The sequence below is a fragment of the Biomphalaria glabrata genome, chromosome 15 (genome assembly GCF_947242115.1).
Source record: "Biomphalaria glabrata chromosome 15, xgBioGlab47.1, whole genome shotgun sequence".
NCBI lineage: Eukaryota > Metazoa > Mollusca > Gastropoda > Planorbidae > Biomphalaria > Biomphalaria glabrata.
Window position 1 is genome coordinate 30,851,211 of NC_074725.1, and position 26,366 is coordinate 30,877,576.

Consider the following 26,366-nt stretch of genomic DNA (forward strand, 5'->3'; position numbering starts at 1 on the left):
AGAAAAAAAACAACATGTTCAAACTTTTTACCAGACAGACAGACAGAGTGAGTTGATAGAAGCTTTTTAAGAAGCTCTTCTGTTTGTAGCACAAAATATTTTCAATATGAAGGAAACATTAGACTCTCACTCTGTGAACTAATACTTCTTTAAAAAAAAAACAAACACAAATATTCAACTAGATTAGGGGTTCTCAACCTGGGGGTGGATGGACCATTACCAGGGGTCGCCCAAGACCATGGTAAATATGGATTGTTATTGTCTACCCTGTATTTGTGTATGGGGCGGGGCGTCGAGGCTGAGTGGGGGATTGTAAAAAGTTGTCGCCGAGCTTAAAAGGCTGAGAACCGCTGAACTAGATAGATAGCTTTACTAAAAGAGATGTTACGCAGCGGCGTAGCTAGGGTGGGGAGAGGAGGGGGAGAATTAGATAATCCCCCTTTTCCCCCACTTGAAAAGGGGGGGGAGCAAATCATCCAAATGAGTGTTTTTTTTACATTAAAAATTAAATATTACGCAAAATGCAGGGGCCCCCATAAGAGCGCAAGCCCCCCCCCCCACCCCCACCCCAAAACGATGGAAAATTCCTTGCTACGCCCCTGCTTTTACGAAGATCGACTGCTACACGTATAGATATTGTTCAAATCATTGGTCAATTGTTTTCTGTATTTAGTTGGCAACAGTGAAGTACACCTAGCGTCCTTGACATAGCTCGGTTTACCGCGAAAATCTCCAATAGCTTCTAAAGTGTTAAATGTAAACAATCCACGAACACGTCCGAAGATAGAATCGGGAAATTCCAAAAGTTAAAAATAAAAGCTACTTAATTATGAATCTTCATCTTCCTGTCTTAAGATAACACGATCTTTTTTTTTATATTTAAAGTCTATTTAATTACGAACCACAATAGAACGTCTATTCAGGCACGGTTTGAAAAAAAAAATATGGGTGAGGGGGGCGCTGCGATCAAGACCTAACGGATTGCTTTGTTCTAAATTTAGAATTTCGGATGCAGAGACTAGCTTTGACAGACAAGGATTTAAACAAAAAAAAAAAAAGGTCACGACCTCTAAGGCATTTATTTACTCTATCGACTAATCTAAAACGTACGAAACCAATTAAAAAAAAAAAAACAACATCTTAAGATAAGACAAAAACAACAGCTAATTATCAACCTCAAAAATAGAAATAAGAAAGTAACAAATGCGGGGGGAAAAATTAAAGGGGAAGCTGTTTGGGGAGGGGGGGGGGATCGTAAACAAACGGATTGCTTTGTTCTAAATTTATAACTTCGTTTGCAGAGACTCACTTGTCAGACAAGACCCCCCCCCCTTTTTTTTTCCAAAAAAAAAAAAAGTCACTTGTGGAGTCGAAGGTCATGACCTTTGAGATTTAAAAAGAAAGTTGTCGGGTGCAACAGAAATCTTTTCTTTCCCCCTCCCCTCCCACTGACACGCACACCCACCCTTCCTTTATGCAAAACTTTACGCAGGTGCGTGCGTGGGCATTTATTATGCACAAAAGCGCCACCCCACCCCCTTTCCCCGTCCCATCCCATTCATGCTGTCTGAAAGATGTTGAAAAGAAGAGAAAAAAATCACATTTATCTTGACCCTCTGGCCGCGTGCACGAGTGTCCACTAACGACCCGTTGCACACGGAGACTTGGAGGTTGTTGGCCTCAGCTGACCAACGTTCTCAGTCACCAAGTGTTTTTGGGCGGAATTTCTCTCCCGCCATTTTCGAGTCCGTGAGGGGGGGTCTTGAAAGAAGAAAACTAAAAATAAGGAGGGTTTACATTGGAGGAGTGAGGGTATTCATGAAGTATACACTAGTTGGCGCTCTTTCGTGGTATTGTTTTAATCGGGGAGGGGGGGGGGAAAAGTCATAATTGAAAATTTAATGAAACAGTAATAGTCCGTCATATTTTCCTCATTTGTCTTAATGACAACTTGATCGGATTCTTGTTATCCTATAAATCTGTACTTTTATACACTGTGACGTTACAAGGCGTTTGACTGTCAAGCTGAATGCATTTGGATTATGAAGAATAAAAAAAAAGTATTAAATTAAGGCTTTAAATCCATTTTATATATTAAAAAAAAGTAAAACAAATACATTTATAGGTAGTTGCCAAAGCCATACATCGCCATTGTGATTTTAATGCAGTGTGTTTATCCTATTGCCAGTTGAACTTATTAAGAGCAATACGGTATACCGTGTGTAACATAAAAAATGCTTACATATGAATTACGTTGTCGCACCTTATACATTTTATTATATAGGCCAGTTTGAATAATACGTAAGAATTGTTCATATAAAAAAAAAACCGCAGTTGGCAGCTGTGTTGTATCACATAGATTTACATAGGCCAATGTCATATCAAAGATCTATATAGGTCAGTGGCTGAAGATGTGTTTTGCCGTATAGATCTATTTAAGTCTGTGACTGATGCAATTTTTCATAGATCTATATAGGTCAGTGACTGAAGCATTTTCATAGATCTATATAGGCCAGTGACTGAAGCTTTATGCCAAATAAATACATCTTTATAGATCAGTGACTGAAGTAGTGTCAGGTTTATAGCACTACATAGGCCAGTGACTGTTACCTTAATAGTTGATACATGGGACATGGAACCCAACTCTTATCGGCGGTAAATTTTTTTCCCCAGAAATCCATTCAGTTGAAAATTTCTCTAACAAATTTAGGCGGGAAATGTATTAACGGGAAACGTGTGGAGCAGTGGTTCCGAAAGTTTTGATTCACTGTGCCCCATTCACTTATTGCCATTTTTCAAACAAGTTGAAACAAGTCCACTCTGCATGTAATTATATTACAACAGTCTGTGATGCTCGTGTTGCGTGGGATTCTCAAAGTATTGATTCTAGGATTGGATCCAGTGACACTACCACTCTAGCTTTACGTGAGCCGACTTGGAAAGAAAATCACATAATGCGAAGCCAGTTTAGAATACTCAATAATGTGATGACACAAACTTGAATTGTGGAATAATCAGGCACAAAAAGAAAATACTTAAGATATAACAACAAAATATAAATAACTTTAATGAATAAATTGTCAGTGACTCATATATACTTTACAACTCCACGCTTTATTTTTCTTCCTTTTTTTAAAAGTATGAAAATATGTGTTTGGGGTACCAGATGACAACGATGTCTAGGTTGATGTTACGAGAAATGAGTGAAAACAAAATCTATTTATAGCGCCCTTGGACTGTTATGAGCTATTCTTACTTCTTCTTCTTGTTCGTTCTCATAACAAAAGAAGAAGAAGCTATTCTTAGCACCACTGCGAAATTTCAGTAGGTTGTTGTTGTTAGCGACAAGCGACGCGTCTTATTACCTGACATATATGAACGAGTGTTGGGGCTCAATTAAGGAAGGACTCAATGACAGAAAAAAAAAGTGTTTCTAGTTATCTTAACTCTTTCTCTCCGTATCGACGATACCATCGTTGATTTTGACCTGATTATATTAAATTAATGTTTAATTTTTTTTAAACTTGACTTTGAATTATATAAAAAAAGAGCTTGCATTTCCCTTTCTTTGTACACCCAATACAACATTTTCTGATAACAAACAACAAAGCTATTGAAGCCCAATCATAACAGGGGTAGTGAAATAGTAATGAGCAAAATGAAGAATTCCTTCCAAAACGTAGACAAATAATTACGGAGAGAAAGAGTTAAGTTGTAGCTTTTTTTTTCCTAGAGACATATGCAATGTGAATACATCGATATGTATGTACCAAGAAGGTATTAAAGAGTATAATATGAGAACCCTCAAGCCGGACTAAATTTCCTCTATGGGATGGTACGCGAGTTGTTAGCTTATTGTTTCGTTTTCTAATGTTTATTTTACCCTGCAGGAAATAGCATTCCTGTGACTCAGATTTCTTTTCTTTTTTTTTTACTTCTTAGTGATAGTGCTTGAACACTTTACAGGCTGTTGATAATACAATAAAACACTACACCCCGCCCCCCTTTCCCACAATAAAAAGTAGGCTATGGTTTGAATGGACGACCTCGCTTCTGGTCTCGACATTTAACGTTTAGAACTCTGGTTTAAAAAAAAACAAAAAAAAAAAAAACATTTGGTAGTGACTGGCGGAATGTCGCAGAAGGACAGAACACGAGTAACATGGAAAATGATTCATTGGACGAGTCGATCCTGGCTCGTCGTTGTGGGTAGAGCAGGTTGATGGCGCAACCAGTTTTAGGGAAGTCAGTACGTGACACGATTTTTTTTTTTTTTTAAGTTTGGCGAATTAATTATTTTCTACTTGCAGTAATTCATTCTTTCTTTCTTCTTTACTGCTATCAAACTATCAATCTATATAATTTTAATTTTTTTTTACAAAGCTTTTATCAACTCACTCTTTTTGGTTGAAAAATGGGTGCACGTTATTTCTCCCACACCCATTCTTGGATCAAGCTGAAACTTTGCACACAATATCTTAGTATTCCAATTCATTTTAATAAATTGGCCTTGATCCTTGACCCGATGACGTCTGTCCCCTGGATAACATCCTGCACACGTTATTTGACCTCTCTTGAGACCAAGCCAAGAGGAATGGCTGGTCAAGTGTTATGACCTTGATTTTTGTGCATTGAGTATCGGATGTCGCATTAGCATTGCGTAAACATACATAGCGACTTCCCTGCCTGGTGTGCGATAATGGGCTGTAATACCCGTGCTGCCGTTCAAAGCTCAGCTCATTGGCGATCAAATTAACTCACGTGTAAACAATGGGTTTGATAAATAGTGGGAAAGTCCCATACGAAAAATAACCGTGGTCGAGGTTAAGCAGTGGTGTAGTTAGCGACCCATGGCGCAAATTGGAAGTCTCCCACAGACTCAGATGGTTAAGACAGGAGCCGTAACTCTCTCTAGAACACACACACACACACACACCAAAGAATATTAATATCACATCCAAACACACGCGCGCGCGCCTTATCGTCATGAGCCATCTCATCAAGGCGTAACAGTGCACACGCGGCGCGCATAACGAGAACCAGGTGCAGGCTAGTTTCTGCTGTACAGCTGTGGGTTAATGAGCTCGCTTTTGGCCAGAAACTTGTTTAGAGTTATGTCCCCTTCCCAATACAAAAAGAAGTGTGTGTGTGTGTGTGTCGGGGGTAATTAATCACCTGATTAAACAACAACCAATAGCAAACTAGGTCACATGGGATGCTCGTTGTATGCTGTATAAATAAATTTTTAAAATGGAAAATAAAACCAGCTTTTATTCTTTTTTAAATTCCTTTGGCGATCCAGAAATATTAGATCTGGAATCTAGGTTTTAATTGGTGGCAGTTTAAATATGGCGTACAAATTGGTTGATACAAAACAGCAGGTTGTTAACGCCGAGTCTCAATAACATATTTACTAAGGGGTCTTGGTCAAGTGCTACTAACGTGGAGCCTTGTGTTGTATACATCTTGTAGACCAGTGGCTCGCTAAATGGTAATTTTAGGGTAAATAAGTTTCTCGTTCTTAGAGAAATTCATTTGTTTTTGACATTTTTTAATATTTTTTTTTTTTTAGTTTTGGGTTTATGATTGGTATTTGTAAAAAAGGTGAAGGGGTTCATTCATATAAAGATAACATACGGACATTTCCAAGACACTAGCAGCTGGGAAAAAAGTGGCACTGGATAGATCCACATGGAGAGCGAGCTTAAAGGAAGGGTCTCAGATTGCAGGTACCATACACAACAGTAGTAGAAAGAAGGGTGAAAATGCAACGGCGCCTGGGGATTACATATGCCCAACCTGCGATCGCAGCTGTGTATCAAGGATTGACCTCTTTAGTCACACAAGAAGTTGTTGAAGGGAAGAGATCGTCTCTCGAGACGTAAAATGCCACAGACATTTCCAAGACTGTCTGGAAATCATTGTTACTGAATGCGGATGGCTGAGTCAGTATCTTCTGCAGTTCTGTCAACTATATATAGTGTCATCATTGCGGGTTTTCAGGAATGGAGCGGTGGCTATGTGTACAGTGCCTCACGATTGGAGCGGTGGCTATGTGTGCAGTGCCTCACGATTGGAGCGATGGCTATGTGCACAGTGCCTCACGATTGGAGCGATGGTCATGTGTGCAGTGCCTCACGATTGGAGCGATGGTCATGTGTGCAGTGCCCCACGATTGGAGCGATGGTCATGTGTGCAGTGCCCCACGATTGGAGCGATGGTCATGTGTGCAGTGCCCCACGATTGGAGCGATGGTCATGTGTGCAGTGCCCCACGATTGGAGCGATGGCTATGTGTACAGTGCCTCACGATTGGAGCGATGGCTGTGTGTACAGTGCCTCACGATTGGAGCGGTGGCTATGTGTACAGTGCCTCACGATTGGAGCGATGGCTATGTGTACAGTGCCTCACGATTGGAGCGATGGCTATGTGTACAGTGCCTCACGATAGGAGCGATGGCTATGTGTACAGTGCCTCACGATTGGAGCGATGGCTGTGTGTACAGTGCCTCACGATTGGAGCGATGGCTGTGTGTACAGTGCCTCACGATTGGAGCGATGGCTATGTGTACAGTGCCTCACGATTGGAGCTATGTGTACAGTGCCTCACGATTGGAGCGATGGCTATGTGTACAGTGCCTCACGATTGGAGCGATGGTCATGTGTGCAGTGCCCCACGATTGGAGCGATGGTCATGTGTGCAGTGCCCCACGATTGGAGCGATGGTCATGTGTGCAGTGCCCCACGATTGGAGCGATGGTCATGTGTGCAGTGCCCCACGATTGGAGCGATGGCTGTGTGTACAGTGCCTCACGATTGGAGCGATGGCTATGTGTACAGTGCCTCACGATTGGAGCGATGGCTGTGTGTACAGTGCCTCACGATTGGAGCGGTGGCTATGTGTACAGTGCCTCACGATTGGAGCGATGGCTATGTGTACAGTGCCTCACGATTGGAGCGATGGCTATGTGTACAGTGCCTCACGATAGGAGCGATGGCTATGTGTACAGTGCCTCACGATTGGAGCGATGGCTGTGTGTACAGTGCCTCACGATTGGAGCGATGGCTGTGTGTACAGTGCCTCACGATTGGAGCGATGGCTATGTGTACAGTGCCTCACGATTGGAGCTATGTGTACAGTGCCTCACGATTGGAGCGATGGCTATGTGTACAGTGCCTCACGATTGGAGCGATGGCTGTGTGTACAGTGCCTCACGATTGGAGCGATGGCTATGTGTACAGTGCCTCACGATTGGAGCGATGGCTATGTGTACAGTGCCTCACGATTGGAGCGATGGTCATGTGTGCAGTGCCCCACGATTGGAGCGATGGCTATGTGTACAGTGCCTCACGATTGGAGCGATGGCTGTGTGTACAGTGCCTCACGATTGGAGCGATGGCTATGTGTACAGTGCCTCACGATTGGAGCTATGTGTACAGTGCCTCACGATTGGAGCGATGGCTATGTGTACAGTGCCTCACGATTGGAGCGATGGCTGTGTGTGCAGTGCCTCACGATTGGAGCGATGGCTATGTGTACAGTGCCTCACGATTGGAGCGATGGCTATGTGTACAGTGCCTCACGATTGGAGCTATGTGTACAGTGCCTCACGATTGGAGCGATGGCTATGTGCACAGTGCCTCACGATTGGAGCGATGGCTATGTGCACAGTGCCTCACGATTGGAGCGATGGCTATGTGTACAGTGCCTCACGATTGGAGCGATGGCTATGTGTACAGTGCCTCACGATTGGAGCGATGGCTGTGTGTACAGTGCCTCACGATTGGAGCGATGGCTGTGTGTACAGTGCCTCACGATTGGAGCGATGGCTATGTGTACAGTGCCTCACGATTGGAGCTATGTGTACAGTGCCTCACGATTGGAGCGATGGCTATGTGTACAGTGCCTCACGATTGGAGCGATGGCTGTGTGTGCAGTGCCTCACGATTGGAGCGATGGCTATGTGTACAGTGCCTCACGATTGGAGCTATGTGTACAGTGCCTCACGATTGGAGCTATGTGTACAGTGCCTCACGATTGGAGCGATGGCTATGTGCACAGTGCCTCACGATTGGAGCGATGGCTATGTGCACAGTGCCTCACGATTGGAGCGATGGCTATGTGTACAGTGTCTCACGATTGGAGCGATGGCTATGTGTACAGTGCCTCACGATTGGAGCGATGGCTATGTGTACAGTGCCTCACGATTGGAGCGATGGCTGTGTGTACAGTGCCTCACGATTGGAGCGATGGCTATGTGCACAGTGCCTCACGATTGGAGCGATGGCTATGTGTACAGTGCCTCACGATTGGAGCTATGTGTACAGTGCCTCACGATTGGAGCGATGGTCATGTGTGCAGTGCCTCACGATTGGAGCGATGGTCATGTGTGCAGTGCCCCACGATTGGAGCGATGGTCATGTGTGCAGTGCCCCACGATTGGAGCGATAGTCATGTGTGCAGTGCCCCACGATTGGAGCGATGGTCATGTGTGCAGTGCCCCACGATTGGAGCGATGGTCATGTGTGCAGTGCCCCACGATTGGAGCGATGGTCATGTGTGCAGTGCCCCACGATTGGAGCGATGGTCATGTGTGCAGTGCCCCACGATTGGAGCGATGGTCATGTGTGCAGTGCCCCACGATTGGAGCGATGTCTATGTGTGCAGTGCCCCACGATTGGAGCGATGGCTATGTGTGCAGTGCCCCACGATTGGAGCGATGGCTATGTGTACAGTGCCTCACGATTGGAGCGATGGCTATGTGTACAGTGCCTCACGATTGGAGCGATGGCTATGTGTACAGTGCCTCACGATTGGAGCGATGCCTATATGTACAGAGCCTCACGATTGGAGCGATGGCTATGTGTACAGTGCCTCACGATTGGAGCGATGGCTATGTGTACAGTGCCTCACGATTGGAGCTATGTGTACAGAGCCTCACGATTGGAGCGATGGCTATGTGTCCAGCGTGTGAGGAAGCTGAGATAAACATTTTTCAGTTATCTCATTTTCGTCATCTTGCCCCCCCCCCTCTTTTCCCCACCACGTTGTGTAACCGAATAACACCCCATCGTCCAGACAATAATAGCAATGTCACTGATTCAGAAGATTAAGGATGAATGCAGCGTTTCACATGGCCACGCAAACTCTTCTGCGACCTACATTTTTTTCCACATGTGATGCAGACAAAGCCGTTATCCGCCCGGAAACGGGAAAAAAAGTGGAGTTGGGGTCTATTTAAGTTTTCTTTACCTCTTCTGATACTGTTATATGCTAGGATTATTCTCTTGGCCTCATATAAGTCCCGAGGCTTTCGTGAGAGGTTTCTAACTCTCTCTCTCTTTCTCTCTCTCCTTCTCTTTTAGAGGCCTTCTGCTGCAAGCTACAAACTAAATATAGAAAAAAAATTGGTTCATATTGAAGTTGACTTAAAGGAAGATGAAAAAAAAAAAACTCGTTCAAGATTTAATAAATATCGAATGTAATAGAAATTCTTCACTCTGACTATAGACCAAACGTTTTTTTCCGTAACGAATCTAATAATTCTTTTTCTGACACTCACGCGCGCACATACATCAAAGCTGGCACACATGCATGGTCTCATTTTTACCTTTATTGCTTTCAATATCACCTCCTCCTCCCCCCCCCCACTTCCACACACAACACACACACAGACACACACATACCTTGATCAAAGTGTTTCTAAATAGATTTGTTTCCCTTCCTTTAGATACCAGCAGCTGGTACTCTCTCTCTGTGTGCTAATCAATGTACTTCTAGTTTGAACACAGGCTCATCAAGATACTTTCAAAATAACCTTTTTTTCTAAAGTGCTAACTTTTTTTTTTTGCCGTTTTTTTTCTGGGTTTTTTTTTTCTTCTACCGTTTGTTTGTTTTTGTTTTTCAAAAACACGTTCAACATACCGGTGTAGAGAATAATAAAAATATTGGAAGTTGTCGTCTCTTGGCATCTCAAGACATTTTTTGTTTTTAACTCATCGAAGTGCGCATGTCAGGTTTAACCGTCGTCCCTTGTCATATCCGTTTAGGAGAAAAACAAATCTGAGAGGTTAAAGTGCCCCCCCCCCCCGCGCATAAAATGGCTAGATGTAAACCGAACAAACTTGTAGTGCTCGTTAAATATTAACCTAACATTTAAATCCAGAGGTCATGTTGTCCCTTCATAATTTTCTCTAGTTGAAACTAAGGTTTTGAGCTGATGAGGTCAGAGGTTACAGTGTTCCGATTCCGTTCTTAAAAGAATTTTATATCCTAGCCTATTTTTATTTCTTTACAGTTTCCATTTTTTCGAAGTATCATTTTTATATTCACCCCCTTTTTTTCCCCCGTTAAAGCGCCCCTTTTCTTCGAACGCCCATCCCCATTCCCCAAATCGAGTTAAATTCAGACACATTCTAGAATACTCTAGTTCAGTTTTTTTTGGAAATTCCCGTTTACTGTTGTTTTGTCACCTTCGTGACGTGACAATTTTGTTACACGAGCAGAAAAAAAAATTTTGATATGCCTCAAGATCTCTCACTGGGCCTTGCCGACGTGATTCCAATCAAATGCTAAGCATCTCAGCCGCAATCATCTCTATTGAAGATCGTAATATATATACGACAATGGTCTGGAAATTAAAAAACAAAACAAAAAACAAATAATAGTAAAAAGTAACGACGCTATTTTTGTTCTACCTTCTTTTACATAATTTCTAACTCTTACTCACGCCCTCCTTTTTTCCCCACCATCGCCCCCCCCTTTTTTTTTTCCAAGAATCGCCCCCCCCCCCTTTTCATGTTTCGCCACTGTTCCTTTAAAAATAAAAACACATTTTTATTTGCACATTCTGTCCTTTCAGTAACAGATTAATTAATACAAACAAGCTTTTAGATTATTTGTTGTTTTCCATGAGATCTTCGTTGCCAATGTCAACACACACACACACACACTTACTCTCCCCCTTTTCATTTTTACACACACACACACACACACACAAGCCAGTTAGGGCAGTTCTAAATTGAGGTGCACTTTTATTTAAAAAAAAAAGATCATTTCTAACTTTGTATACCTGGCAGCCTCGATCGTTGTAAAATTGAACATAGAAGCTTGACTTTCGTTGTTTTTCTGTTGTTGTTGCTTTTTTTAAAAAAAAATTAAAATATGTTAATGTTTAGATTTCATAGCCTACCTTATAATCATATGCTGTATAAATGAGTGCTGATATTGCTACACAAGTTTCACTGTATTACGACAATGAGAAGTTGGCAAGTGTTTTTATTTTGTTGAGGTTTCTTATGTGGTGATAAATCTATATGGTTGAATGAATGATAGCTGTAACGCTAATTGAGTCAAATTACTCTTAGTTAATCTGTCTTGTTGCTTCTATTTGTACGCTTTTTTTTTTCTCAAGTTTTTAAAATTCAGATTATTTGATAACACTTTAGAACAGCGTTTCTCAACCTTTGAAGCTCGGCGACCCCTTTTTACTATCCCCCACTCTGCCGCGACCTACCTCCCCCATAACATACACAGCAATAGAAGAATACACTAAATACAATCCATATTTTCGATGGTCTTAGGCGACCCCTGACAAATCGTCATTCGACCCTCAAGGGGTCGCGACCCACAGGTTGAGAACCCCTGCTTTAGAATGTTTTTGTTGAAATTATAATTACCATTTTATTGGGATGTCTAAGGGCTGTAACTATAGAATATGAAGTGTTGCGTTTGCTCACATAATCACTGTTATCCCCCTTTGTTATTAAGGATTCTTTATAACGGAAATAAATTTGTTGGCATTTCAAGTACTCACTGTAAAAACAACACACCCATTAAACCCAAAACTATAACCACTTTTATACCCAGAAAACTCAATATAGAGCTGCTTTTAACTATATGAAACCGTCTACACTATACAAAAGTTGTTACATTCATTATACTACACGCTGAGAATGGCGTCATGTTGGTCTTACTAGGAATCTATGTCTAGCAACGAGAATTTAAAAGAAGAAAAATTGCCGGCTAGATCGATACGTGCTGGATCGTAATCCAGATTCAGCCATGGATCGTCCAACCCATAACCGGCACCTCCCTTTTCTTTTCACCTTACCCAAGTCCCCCCCCCCCCCCCCAACGTTGTAAGAGTGCACCAGAGCCTCTAGAGATAAATGTGTTCAGCTCGGAATTGGCGGACTGCTGGCATTATTTCTGCGGACTGTCCGGACTGCATACCCGGTTCCCCTCTCTTTTCATTGTTTAGAAATGAGGGTTCTGGAGAAGACAAATCTAGGTTTTGTGACATGTACATATAAGAATCTTTGTTAGAAGAATCTTTGTTAAACAATAAAATTGGTTATTTTCTTGGTGTGGGGGAGAAGGAATAGTTTCGGATGTACAGAGACTACCTCTCATAGAGAGAAACACACACACACACACACATACACTTTTTTGTAGAGTCTGTTTTCTTGTAAATGTGAAATGTCTGTGTTTTGTCTACTGTCTTTCAGATAATTAGAAATAATATCTTGCCAACTCAGACTTGCCTGTATATGTGTGTTCAGAGGCGCGAGTGCGTGTGGTGTTACTTGCGTGTGTGTGTGTTTTAGGATGTATATAGAGTGAGTGGCTTCTTGTGTTATTTTAATCAAAGATGTCAGAGATGTCTGCTCGAAACAGCCTCCCATCCAATCCCCTTTTTATTTAGCCATCTGTTCGTCCCTGGCACTCATGCGAGTTGTATATATCTCTCTCTCTCCTCTCTTTCTCTCCCTCTTCTCTCCCTCCCTAACCATGGATCTCTCTTTTTTTTTCTCTTTCTCATCCTCTTTCTTTCTTTCTCGCCCTCTTTACTTTTTTTTACCTCTTACTTACTCTTTATTTTCTACCTCTTACTTACTCTTTATTTTCTACCTCTTTCCCCCCTCTGTCACATCTCATCGCTCTCTCCCCCCCCCCCACTCCCTCTTTCTCTTTCCTTATATCTCTTTTTATTCCTTTTTTCTTTCAGTTCTCACTCTCTTTTTCTCCTCTGCCAATCTCTCTTTCCCTCTGTCTCTCCCTCTTTTTTAAAAATCTTTTTTTCTACTTCTCCCTCCCTCTCATTCTTTCTTTCTCTCTTTTTCTACCCTAACCCTCTTTCTTCCTACCACTGTATTTGTTCTCTCTCTCTCTTTTTTTTACTTCCACCCTCTATTTCTTTCTTCCTACCTCTGACTCTGTTATCTCTCTCTTTCTTTTACTTCTGCTCTCCCCTTCTTTCTCTCTCTCTCTCTCTCTCTCTCTCTCTCTCTCTCTTCTCTGCATCTGTTCTCTCTTTCTCTCTCGCCGAACAAAAGAAAACACGTACACTTTCTCTCTCTTCTGTTTCTCCTTTATTTGTTTTCTCTCCCTTCCAGCTCTACATACGCTGAATGATTTATGCACAAAATAAAGACCAAAAAAAAAACACACAAAAAAAAAACTATAAAAGAGGGGAGATAATTAAAGAGATTAGTGCAGTAAATAGTTTTTGCTTGTAACTGTACTAGATTAGAACGGACAACTTGATTAGATGAAGACTTTAAAAAAATGTGCATTCAGCTTCACTCGGAATTTTCTCCCCTTCAGGTTCTGTGTTTTTTCAAGCGAGAACTATTGTTAATTTAATCTTTTCTAAATAATTTGTGCGCACCTTTTTTTTTTTTTTCATTCAAATTTATGGTTTATTCAGGCTTTCATAAAGGAGACGACTCTACTACATATCCGAAAGGCACACCAATGATAGATACTCTTGCGGCTGCTGTGTGTACATGGTTTTGTCTTGTTACATTATGTATGCTGTTTATTGTTCATGTAATTGGCGTAATGTTCTTGTGTGTGTGTGTTTTTGTTGTCTCATGACATTATGCGTGCTAGTTGTTGTTCATACAAAGGGCAGACAACTTCCACAGCCTGTTGATTTCCTTGTTGCTGTTTCCCGGTTCTCAATCAAATGTCTCGTGTAACACGCATAATCATGAGGAGTTTAAATGTGCGTGTGTGTGTGTGTTAACATTTAGGAGTAAAAGGGAAGAAGCCGAAAATGGATAAGGATTAAAAGAAAATAACATTCGCTTTGATTATACTTCTTTTCTTCGGCTATACGTTTTTTTATATATTTCCATTGTCCATTTTAGTTTCTTGCTTCTGTTTCTTCATTGTTTACATATATATATATATATATATATATATATATATATATATATATATATATATATATATATTGCTTCATTTTGTTTGATGTTTGTATATATATATATATTGCTTCTGTTTGTTTGATGTTTGTATATATATTGCTTCTGTTTGTTCGATGTTTTTATATAATACTATATATATTGCTTCTGTTTGTTTGATGTTTGTATATATATATATTGCTTCTGTTTGTTTGATGTTTGTATATATATATTGCTTCTGTTTGTTTGATGTTTGTATATATATATTGCTTCATTTTGTTCGATGTTTGTATATATATTGCTTCTGTTTGTTTGATGTTTGTATATATATTGCTTCTGTTTGTTTGATGTTTGTATATATATTGCTTCTGTTTGTTTGATGTTTGTATATAAATTGCTTCTGTTTGTTCAATGTTTGTTATCTTATACGATTGTTTGCGGTCATTTTCGTTTCAGCTTCTGTTTCCACTCACCGCCATGCTTTGAATAGATTCTCTCGACTCGGGCTCGATTAAAAACAGTGGTGTCCAACTTATGGCCCGTGACACGTGTGCTTTCCGGACCTCATCTAAACCTTGTCCCACCCTGAGGGAAATCTGGATATTAAAGACATAATAAAAAATGTCCATTTCAAATCTTGCGATCTATAGGGCTGGTGATGCTTTGGTCAGCGATTGGCGAGCATGGTGTCATGTGGCCAGCACAACGACCAACCGCCTTTACTTTTCCCAACGAAAGTCAGTTCACCATTAGAGTTGGGTGGGCTCAAGAACGCCCTGAAAATCCCGATACTCAAAATCCCAGTTTTTACCGAGAGTCAAACCCAGGAACCCAGGTTCGGAAGCCAAGCGCTTAACCACTCAGCCACCGCGCCCCGAAAGTCATAATACGCGTTTAAAAAAAAAAAAGGAAACATATTTCATCGGGCCGTGTTTCAGAATTTCATGGGATGTCCGCCTCTCTCTCCCCTCCTCCGGGTCGAGAATGATTGTTTATGAATAGTTTAAAATGTTTCACAAGTGTTACTTTTGTTATTAGATTATCGTCAAGGCCAGTGGTAATTAAAAAAAAAAACCACACCATCCCACCGTAAGCCTCACAAACACGGGGTTCGCACTCACAGCGTCTATAACGTGAAGGATAACATTGGCAGAGTTGAATATAAAGCAAGGTACATGCTTCTCCAGTAGGGTGGCTACGGGAGTGTTGGTGGGGGGGGAATCACCTTCAATAAAACAGTAAAATGAATTCATGACACCTGGTGAATTCTCCCCCCCCCCCAGCACCTTGACGCGTGCTTAAGAAATGCATGAACCAACTTCTGCTAGAGAGCAGCTGTTTATAATTGTCACACCATATGTCACGTTCGCTATTTGTGTTCGAAAAAAGAATAAGAGCGACGAGGTATTAAGTTATGGGAAATAGTTTTAAATTAGCTTTGAGTAGGCGTGAATGGAGGCATGCGATTGTTATGTGCAGAATGAAATGGACGCATACAATTATGTGTAGGAGTCAATGGATGCTTTGGTCAAAGGATTGCGTGTATTTATAAGTCCAGATATTATATGTCAATGTTTAAAAATTTCTTGGGGGCCTTAAGCGTTAGCTTGAGTTGCCTATAGGTAAATCCGGCCCTGCGTGTAGTGTTGTGTGTGTTTCCGCAAAAATCTAGAGCAGACGGCTTTCTCGCTCTTCGAGTCCAATCGACGTCGCAACCTGTGGGCAGTTTAGACCAATAGCTCGTTGCCACGTCACAGATATGACAATCGTTATTGAAGGCCTGAACACTGTCATGCGACGTCGCAACCTGTGGGCAGTTTAGACCAATAGCTCGTTGCCACGTCACAGGTCTGTCGTCACTATAGGTCAATTAAGACTTCTGCCAGTTTGAAACAGACATTTTTTTTCTCTTTCAGCGCGAGCACTGTAGGTCAAAGTTTGGCCTGAACTGCGTAAAGTATGAACCAACTGGACATTAGCTTTAATATGTAATATTTGTTTATAGATATTTGCATTGGTAGCACATTTCTTGTATAACACGGCGTCACACTTTCATGGAGGACCTCAGAGCAGTGGACACCAGGTGGGAAGATGCCTTAGATTAGACGTTGCCAGTGACAGATCTTTAAGGAGACAGCTTCCCGCCCAATACGCCAAACGGCTCTGGAGGATCTAAGCCAGGGGTTCTCAATCTGTTGGTCGCGACCCTTTTGGGGGTCGATTGACCATTTGCCAGGGGTCGCTTAAGACCATCGAAAATATGGATTGTTTTTGTCTACTCTTCTATTGCTGTATGTGTGTTGGGGGGGGGGGGTCGCGGCAGAGTGGGGGATTGTAAAAAGGGGTCGCCTAGATTAAAAGGTTGAGAACCGCTGATCTAAGCCTAAGTAAGCATATTTTTTTCGTTTTGATCTGGACATTGTAGTCTGCTTCATATGATTGGACAACACGTTTTGGACGTTCCATCAGAATGACAACTATTACGTCCTAGCCCAAGTGTCCTGCAGGACGGCAAGTTGTCAAGGCCGGGGAGGGTTTTAAATTTGGAAGACGACCGTCCGAAGTGCATGTTGAAACGACCTTCCATTTTTATGACATCGTGTGTGTTATGGCGTGTGTGTGTGTGTATTTCTATGATGGTGGTGAGAAGATGTTAGCTATTTGGATGCAGTGTGAATGATGCAAGATATAAGACATTGTCGTATGCGGTCTTGTGTATTACAGACGACTTCTGATTGCCAGAGTGAAAAGACGTGTTTTTATAGTGATTTAATTCTATTTAAAATACCCGTTTTTATATTATTACTAAAGTATACTACATTTATTTCATTTCATCTCAAGTTTTTTTTTTCTACATTGTAACAAAAGTTATATATAGAATAGTACTCAAAGAAGTTATTCAAGCTATTTAAAGTTTCACAGATTAAGTTATAATACGCCTACAGCAGTTTAGTTGTCTACCAACAGTTTGGTGCTATAAGTCAACGACCGCCAGCAGCAGTGTGTATCTCTGGAGTCTTTGTCTTGTTTATTCATTTATAAGCCTGGGATTGTGACGTTTATTTTGAAAGCCGGGACTTTTTTTTTTACAGGCGGCTTAAGACAAAAAGACTATTAACTCACATTTATGTGCAAGCGCGCCAGAATTTCTCCCCACACACAAAAGGATGAGCCTGAAAAAAAAAAAAATAAATAGAAGCTCTCTCACAACCACACGCGCAACACACACACACACACACTCGCGCTAGCGCACACACACACACACTCAAAGAAGCTCAGGTGAAATTCCAGTTTGAACTTGTTCGTTTCCCACGAGGAAATAAAACGTTAGACAGAAAGGGAACACACAAAAAAAAGTCCCAACCTTTTAGACATTTCAGCGCTGGCAGACGTAAACTGGGGGGATGTTGATAGATCGAGACTTGATGGAATTTAGCTTTCTTTGTCGCTCGTGTCTGCTGTGTGTGTGTGTGTGTGTGTGTTTGTTTGTACCGATTGTGTGTGTGTGTGTGTATGTATTTGTATGTGTATTTATGTTTTGTCCTCATTCCTTTGTATGACACTGCAGACAGTGTCTTCTTTGATTAGACAGAACACGTCACGTCATATTCTGGACACATGTCGAGGACGTGCCGAGGGCTCAGTATTCAATATTCTTAGCTCAAAGTTTACAGTTCGAATTCCAGTTCCTCCCTTCACAACTTATTCATGTTTTGAAACTTTTTAAAGTGTTGTTCATATCTCAACGCCAGTATTACATTTTTTTACCTTTTATTTCCCGAGTTCACTCGAGACCAATCGTCGAAGAAGGTCTGAACAATGACCTGCAACAATGACCTGAAAAGTCACAACCTGTGGAGACCAATAGCTCGTTGCCTCGTCACAGGTCTTTACGGCCATTGGTCTTCACTGCTCACAAGTTGCGACATTGCAGGTCAGTTTCCTTTCTGCCTATGCTACATTATTTCTCTTCCAGCCTAAGACACGACCATTTCTTTTTTCTCGCTTTCTTCTTTTTTCTTGTTGCCTGGTATTGTTCCTTGTAAGAAGATCTTCGCGTACACCGAACAGCTTGTGATATGGCTTTACCACATTAGTTTGCGCTTTAGAGGCAAAGGTCAAGAAATCCTTAAATCTTGATCTGGTTACCAAAAAAAAAAAAATAAACGCAAAAAAATGACAGGACAATACGCGAGTATGCTCTGGACGCTAGAGTCTATACCCTGTAATCGCAGCTAACGTCTTTGCAACTATAATCCCGAAAAGTGTTCGTTGTTTTGGTAACCCTAATATGAATAATTGAGCTTATTAGGAACTGGAACATAATGACGTTGCTTTACTCTATTTCGCTGCCCAATGAACACTTAATTCATATCATTAAATGTGTTTCTATTAGGTTTAGTTGCGGTCCAAGTGACAACTTTTAGTTCTCAATAGTCCATAAACAGATTGTCCTTTTCTTGTTTCTTCCCCTGCAGTCTATATTTACACGAATCGAAAGAGCGGATTTTCAAAATTTCTGATGCGTGATCTCCAACCCTTTTCTGCATGTATTTTACTGATGAGAGTCCCACACTCTAGCACTTGTCATAACATGTCAGGCAAAAGATCTGACACGACTCAGTTTACTATCATATTGACAAAAGCTGCAGAAAGTGTTTTTTTTTTTTAAATCCAATTATGCTCGTCTCCCTAAACTAGAGATTTTATTAAACAAATTTTAGTAACGACCAGCCTTTTTTTTTTTCTATTGAGGGGCCCTATATACTTTATAAATTTTTGTACCGCATATCACCAGAACTGTGCCATTACAAGAAGTCGTCAATTCCAAAAGAACTTGTCTTTCGTTGGCATTGTGGAAAGAACTCTCGAAGAGCCGGATAGCCCAGCGAAACAGGCCGGAAATGGCCTGTGGATCATAGATCGACATCACTGGCCCACATTAGTCTGCTTTCCCCACCCCTTTCAGTTTTTTTTTCCCAAGCAGAATTTGTTTTGAAACAATTATTTTTAGTACAACATAAAAAAAAAAAAAAAAACTTGCGTAAAGTTATAAAGAAGATCGATGAATCGAAACACATTTTTATTTCGTTGACCCAGATTTTTCCTCAACAGTGCTTTTTTTTTTTTTTTTTTTTGTCTGGGCGATGCATTAGTTTAACACACACACACACACACACACACACACACACACACACACACACACACACACACACATGCTCTTGCTCCCGTACACACAGATTCATTTCCTGTAGGAATGTTTCCACCACTGGCATACAAATAAACAAAAGCTTTGCCTGGGAGGGAAAAAAAGACATTAAAATAATACAAGGAGAAAAATCGATAATGGGACATTTTTGTTTCTTCTCCCATCTGTTTCTTTCTCCATATCCGACATTAGCTTTTTTTTTTCTTTCTTTACATTTGAAAACGTTTTTCTGATTATTAAATAAGCCATCGCCCTCTCTGTCTGTCTGTCTCTCCTCTCTCCCCCATCTCTCCGCTCTCTCTCTCCTGTCTCATTCCTCTCTCTCTCTCCTGTCTCATTCCTCTCTCTCTCCTGTCTCATTCCTCTCTCTCTCTCTCTCTCCTGTCTCATTCCTCTCTCTCTCTCTCTCTCTCTCCTGTCTCATTCCTCTCTCTCTCTCTCTCTCTCTCCTCTCTCCTGTCTCATTCCTCTCTCTCTCTCTCTCCCCTATCTCTCTCCTGTCTCATTCCTCTCTCTCTCTCTCTCTTGTCTCATTCCTCTCTCTCTCTCCTCTCTCTCTCCTGTCTCATTCCTCTCTCTCTTTCTCTCCTATCTCTCTCCTGTCTCATTCCTCTCTCTCTCTCTCTCATATCTCTCTCCTGTCTCATTCCTCTCTCTCTCTCCTGTCTCATTCCTCTCTCTCTCTCTCCTGTCTCATTCCTCTCTCTCTCTCTCTTCTATCTCTCTCCTGTCTCATTCCTCTCTCTCTCTCCTTTCTCTCCTCTCTCTTTCTCTTACTCTCTCTCCCTCCTTCCATCTCATCCCCCCTCTCTCTCCTCTCCCCTTCTCTCTCCGCGAGTGTTTCTTCGCTAAAGCTATTTAACAACTGTGCTCTCTTTTTTGGAAATAAGATTAATCTACTATAAAAGCATTTTTTTTTTATGGTTCAGATTCGGCCCGCTGTTTATGGTTTGGTAACACGAAATTAAAACAAAATGTTTCTCGTGATGGTTTATATTCTTTAAAATATTGTAACTTGGAAGACTTGAGAAAGAAACAAAAAAACAATAACATATAATTAATGATAATGATTATATATAATTGAAAACCCGATTTAAATATGTGGGAAATTATAATCCATGAAAAGGTGTTAAATCTTTGGGCCGTCTGGTCAAATCTCTGCGCCGAGTCTGTTTTCAACAAAGCAATAATTCATATCAGAACTAAAATGTTAACTTTCCGAGACAATTTTTTTGTTGTACTTTAAACATATTGTAAAACAGGATACAGTGGGATATCATATGTCCGTCACGTCTTTAAGTACTAGATTTTGTTTATTGCTTTTAAGCGTACAGTTTTTACGATACTTTTTTTTTTAGAAAGAAATAGGGCAGTGTTTCCCAAAGTGGGGTACGCGTACCCCCAGGGGTACGGGAAGACTTTGGAGGGGGTACGCGTTGCACCTCATTAACTATGCTGATTTTTTTTAAATACCCATTTATTATGTTTTGTTAATATATTAAAGTGTGGTGGGGGAGGGGGTACTCAGTATTACATGAATTTTAAAAAGGGGTACACATTGGTCAAAAGTTTTGGGAACCACTGAAGTAGGTCATACCCCATTGTTACCGAGCCAAAGCGTTTTAGCTCAAACTCTTAGTTATGTGTGTGCGTGCCCGCGCGCGTGTGTGTGTGTATTGGATCGAGGCCAATCGTTAAAAAAGGTCTGTACGACGTGGCAACGAGCTATTGGCCCAAACTACCCACAGGTAGTGACGTTTGCAGGTCAGTGTTGAGGCCTGCTATAGCGGATGGTCTCGACTGGATCCCAACTTGATCTAGTTTCTCCTCTCTAAGATATACATTTATTTCTTTCCTTAAGGATTTGTAAGATTTGGTTCACATTCCTTCCATAGCAATAAAAAATGCCGTAACACAGACAGAAGAAGAGAAAGCGATATTGAGAAACGTGTGGTGGCGGGTGCTGTAAGGTAACCTATGGAAAAATGTGAGAAAACATAAGTTGAGATGCTTTAACCCTAAAAGTGCTGAGCTGTTTTACAATGAGTGCATACATAATGGAATTACAATTCTGATATTCAGAGGCTAAACTACCACACGCGTTTTAAGGGTTAAATTAAATGAATATACTTACACATTGTGAAAAGCTTGTCTTACGGAACATTCCATGTTGCCAACAAAATAATAAAAATGACTTTGTGCTACAAGCCAAATATCTTGATTTTAATGTGCTAAAAAAAAAACACATAAAAATTATCACATTAAACATAATTATCTATTAAATTCATTTTTTTTAAATTTTTATTCAGTACTGAAGAGATGACATTGCCAACAACACATAAGACACTAACATAAGTTTACGGTTTACACACCAGTTCACGTTAAAATTGTTCATAAACTGTCCAGACTTGACGATCCATTGTCCTGTGTTGTAGACATGTGAATCCTTTTGGGATTATTTCGGAAGGATCTTTAACACAACACATTACTGTAAATCTCTAAAAGAGTTGATGGCATTAAGAATAAAAAGAGATTAACATCATTTAACCCTTGAAGTGCTGAGCTGTTTCACAATGAGTGCATAAAAAGTGGAGGCTAAACTACCACACGCGCCTTAAGGGTTAAAGCCGCACATTGTATTGCTCAATATTACTCGTATGCAGAGTGATTGTTCGTGTGTTCTCACAAGACTCAAAAATATAAAAAAAAATGAAAATAGCAATAATACATAAAACGTTGAATCATAACTGACCAATATAAAGCCTAAAGTAATTAAAAAAACAACAACACCGAATGGCTCATAGCTAAAGACAAAGTTCCTATTGAATACGCTAGGACAATACATATAAGAGCTTTCTTTTTTTAAATGCCATTAGAGCATGGCAAGGGTTGCCCGATTCAGCCCAGGAAAACTAAGAGCTTAAAGAGTTTTAAGGCTCTAAATAACACGACACGTGGGTTCGTGTAGGACGTATAATTTATTTTTATAAGATTAGATCCGACTTCCATGTATTGGACACCAGCGTGGGGTTTGTCTTGTACAATGAAACACTAGGGACATATCAATGTTTTACAATCTAGTTGTTCATTAGACGCAGTGTTTCCCAAACTTTTTACCTTCATGGAACACTTCACACATTCTTATTACTTAGGGAACACTTTGCTTTTTTTTTTTTTTTCAAAGAGAAATCAACTCAAGTGGTAGCCTACTAGTTAATTATTACATTAGTTTGTGTAACATCTATTCATCTATTGGACTGGACATAAAGGATGTGAAAGACAAAGAACAAATTATTTTTTTTTTTTTATTTTCTTTTTTTTTTAAATTATTTTTTATTTCTTTTTTTTATTATTTTTTTAAATTTTTTTTTTAATTAGTACGATGAATTTGAGTTAGGGTTCACGCAATGATTGTGTATTCAGGTCAGTGCCACCGCTTTCATTGTCTAGTTTCACAACCATGCCTACCAAAAAAAACCTTGATCAGCATTCATCTATTGTGCCTAATCTTTATTTGGCCTAAGGACCATACAAATTTCAGACTTGCATGACACGGACCACATCATAACCTAAAAAAAAAAAAACGTCGTGGAATAAATAATACAATAATAGCGTTGTTGTTTGTATAGTGTTATTATTTGTACTGACTGCATTTGTAGTACGTGTGCTTTGTGGCAAAACAAATAAAGTTGTTAAATTAAATAGTTAAAAACTGAGACTGGTCATAAGAAGCAATCGGTGGATGGGGGGGGGGGGGGGTATAAGCTGACATTACCGATCGATTCGCGAGTCCAGTGGTCACGTCCACCTTACATTTTTTTTTTTATTTGGTCAGCAAAGCAAAACGAAAGCATTGAAATGAAACCAAACTATTTCTGAAATATGTACAGATCTATTAGGAAATTCCGAGAGCTAGAATTAGCCCTCGCATAACTCTCGCGTTATTTTTTTTTTGGGGGGGGGGGGGGTCTTTTAATAAGAAGCAGTTGTAATGCAGGTCGGTGTGATCATGACTCCGTTATAGAAGGCATGAACACTGACCTGCAAGGTCACAACCTGTGGGCTGTTTAGACCAATAGCTCGTTGCCACGTCACATGTCTGTACGATTACTGGCTGCCGTCAATTAGAACTAAGTGAAAAGGGTAATGCTGGGGTCTTGAAGCATTCTTTGTGTGAACCTTCTTTATGACGACAATGCCCTTTTTTTTTTTAACCCTTTAATATTTGTTGTCAGGTTCCTTGACGAGAGTGTTTTCCAACAAGATCTTTGGGGGAAAAAACTTAACGAGAGCTGTCAGGACTAATTTCAAGACGAAACAATGTCTCGAGGGACAGTGAGAGAAACACAGCAAAATTGTGTTTTAATTATCTGTATGTCAGTTTGTTTCCAATGTGCCAGTCAGCAGGTCTGGCTGTGAGAGGGAAGGGGGGCGGGCGATGTCAGGTCACGTGACAAGGTGCGTGGTTTAAAATGTGTCACCTTGTGTGTGTGTTTGTCACTGCTGCTGGACAATGCTGGCACTGTCTGGTCGTGCCGCCCCTGTTAGCGCGCTGACCAATCGGAACGCCGTTGGCGTCATTAGATTAAACCTCCACGTTGAGCCTAATTTATTCTTACCCCTTCTCTCCTTTTCTCCCCCCCCCCCCCCACACACATGCTTAAACACAAATACACACTTAATCCTGCTTGAACAGAAGAACTGGGTCTATTATATAAAGAAGCAAAAAGAGAATCATATGTAGTTTTATATATATATAAGCGTGTCATACGAAAAATGGCCGGCTCCTTTACCACCAAAACGAAAGCCACCTTGACCTGCAATATATGTGGACAAGAGTGTCTTTCCAAAGTAGGGCTCCACAGCCATATGAACAAATTATATATATATATATAATTATTTGGTAAGCTTTTCGTGTTAAAAGATCTTTTGTCAGGTCAGCATTTATTTATTTTTTTTGCAACTGTTTGGTAGAGTTGAGCCAAAGGCTCTTCAAACTCTAGGCCAGCAAAAAGCGAACAAGAGCTCCCTCTCACCTGCCTGATTGACCTGAGTGTTTTGTCTGGCAGATGGTCTTACTCGTGTCTATTTTGACGATGCCATTTACAGTGACACGGTCACTCCGGACTCTCGGACTAGAGACGCGGCCGAACGCTGCGTACACCGGGAACCTCCGCCATTTTCTTATTCCTAACCTATTCTAACCGTGCGGGACACGCCATTTATGCAACGGCTCCTTGAGGCGCCTGGATTTTTGACAAGGTTGTGGAAGCTCTTTTATAACCCCGCACCGCCCCATGAGGATGTCTCACACCCGGACGCCACTATGAGGAAGGGTAGCATGCCCGGTCATGTCTGGTCAGCTTGACCATTACCTGGAACACAAGACCGTAGGTGAAACTTGAAATTAAATTGTCAACACAATAGAACACCACACTATATAGACTCAGGTTTATGAGATATTTTTATCTATGGCAGAAAAAAGTGTACACTGGATAAATGCGAAACAATGAGCAATTACTGAGATTAAATTTTAGCTTTTAGTGTAAAAAAATCCCCACTAGAGACTGTCCTACTTTTGTTCTCAAAATGACAGCGCTGTAAATTTGACGCTAATTAAACAAAAAAAGCATATCACATTTCACTAGAGATCTGTAACTTAAGATATCATCGTCACACTTTTTATTCGAAAACTCATTTCAGTGTTGTTGTTTTTTTTTCATTACCAAAGAGTCATAAAATCTGAACTAAAATTATTATTTGATTATCTACACAAGACTTGAAGTTATTTCGGTCTGAAAGATGACACTTGGCACTAAGAAACTAAATTTATGGCGAAATGGTAACTGTTTTACTTTATTTCCGAGTGAACCAAACATTCGCACCGCTCTGCATTTGCGACGCACCGCTGTGCACTTTGACAGGAACAATGTCTTGTTGTGATAAAAAAAACCTTACTACTCTAGTCAAGAGGTAAATTTTTTTAAAATTTAAAATTTAAATGGACCGGCAAAGACACAAAGGACACACAATGTCACTAATGGACATAAAAAGTCACAAATGGATATGCAAAATCACAAATGGACATGCAAAGTCACAAATGGACATGCAAAGTCACAAATGGACATGGAAAGTCACAAATGGACATGGAAAATCACAGATGGACATGCAAAGTCACAAATGGACATGCAAAATCACAGATGGACATGCAAAGTCACAAATGGACATGGAAAGTCACAAATGGACATGCAAAGTCACAAATGGACATGCAAAGTCGCAAATGGACATGCAAAGTTGCAAATGGACATGCAAAGTCACTAATGGACATGCAAAGTTGCAAATGGACATGCAAAGTTGCAAATGGACATGCAAAGTCACAAATGGACATGCAAAGTCACAAATGGACATGCAAAGTCGCAAATAGACCTGCAAAGTCACTAATGGACATGCAAAGTCACAAATGGACATGCAAAGTCACAAATGGACATGCAAAGTCACAAATGGACATGCAAAGTCGCAAATAGACCTGCAAAGTCACTAATGGACATGCAAAGTCACAAATGGACATGCAAAGTCGCAAATAGACCTGCAAAGTCACTAATGGACATGCAAAGTTGCAAATGGACATGCAAAGTCACTAACGGACTTGAAAGTCACTAACGGACTTGAAAAGTCACTAATGGACATGCAAAGTCACAAATGGACTTGAAAAGTCGTAAATGGACTGACAGAGCTACACAAGAACATTATCTAATGGTTGAGTTTAACTGAGATGCAAAATGAACGCACGAGGTCATTTTAGCAAAGCGAAATGTAAAAATGCTAAAAAATTACAATGCTACAAAGTGAAAAGCTATAAAGGTGACATGTTTGAAAAAGCAATGTCCCAAATGGTAAACTGTTGCAACGTAAATTGCTAAAAAAAAAAGTGAAATGTCGCAAAGTGAACAGATGCGTATAAGGTA

General features: G+C 40.6%; 1 protein-coding gene across 5 annotated transcripts in view; it reads left to right on the forward strand.

Moving 5' to 3' along the window:
* The window catches only part of LOC106074109 (uncharacterized), a 175,851-nt gene that overhangs the window by 35,587 nt on the left and 113,898 nt on the right, over window positions 1–26,366 (forward strand). The gene's annotated exons all lie outside the window — the stretch shown is intronic.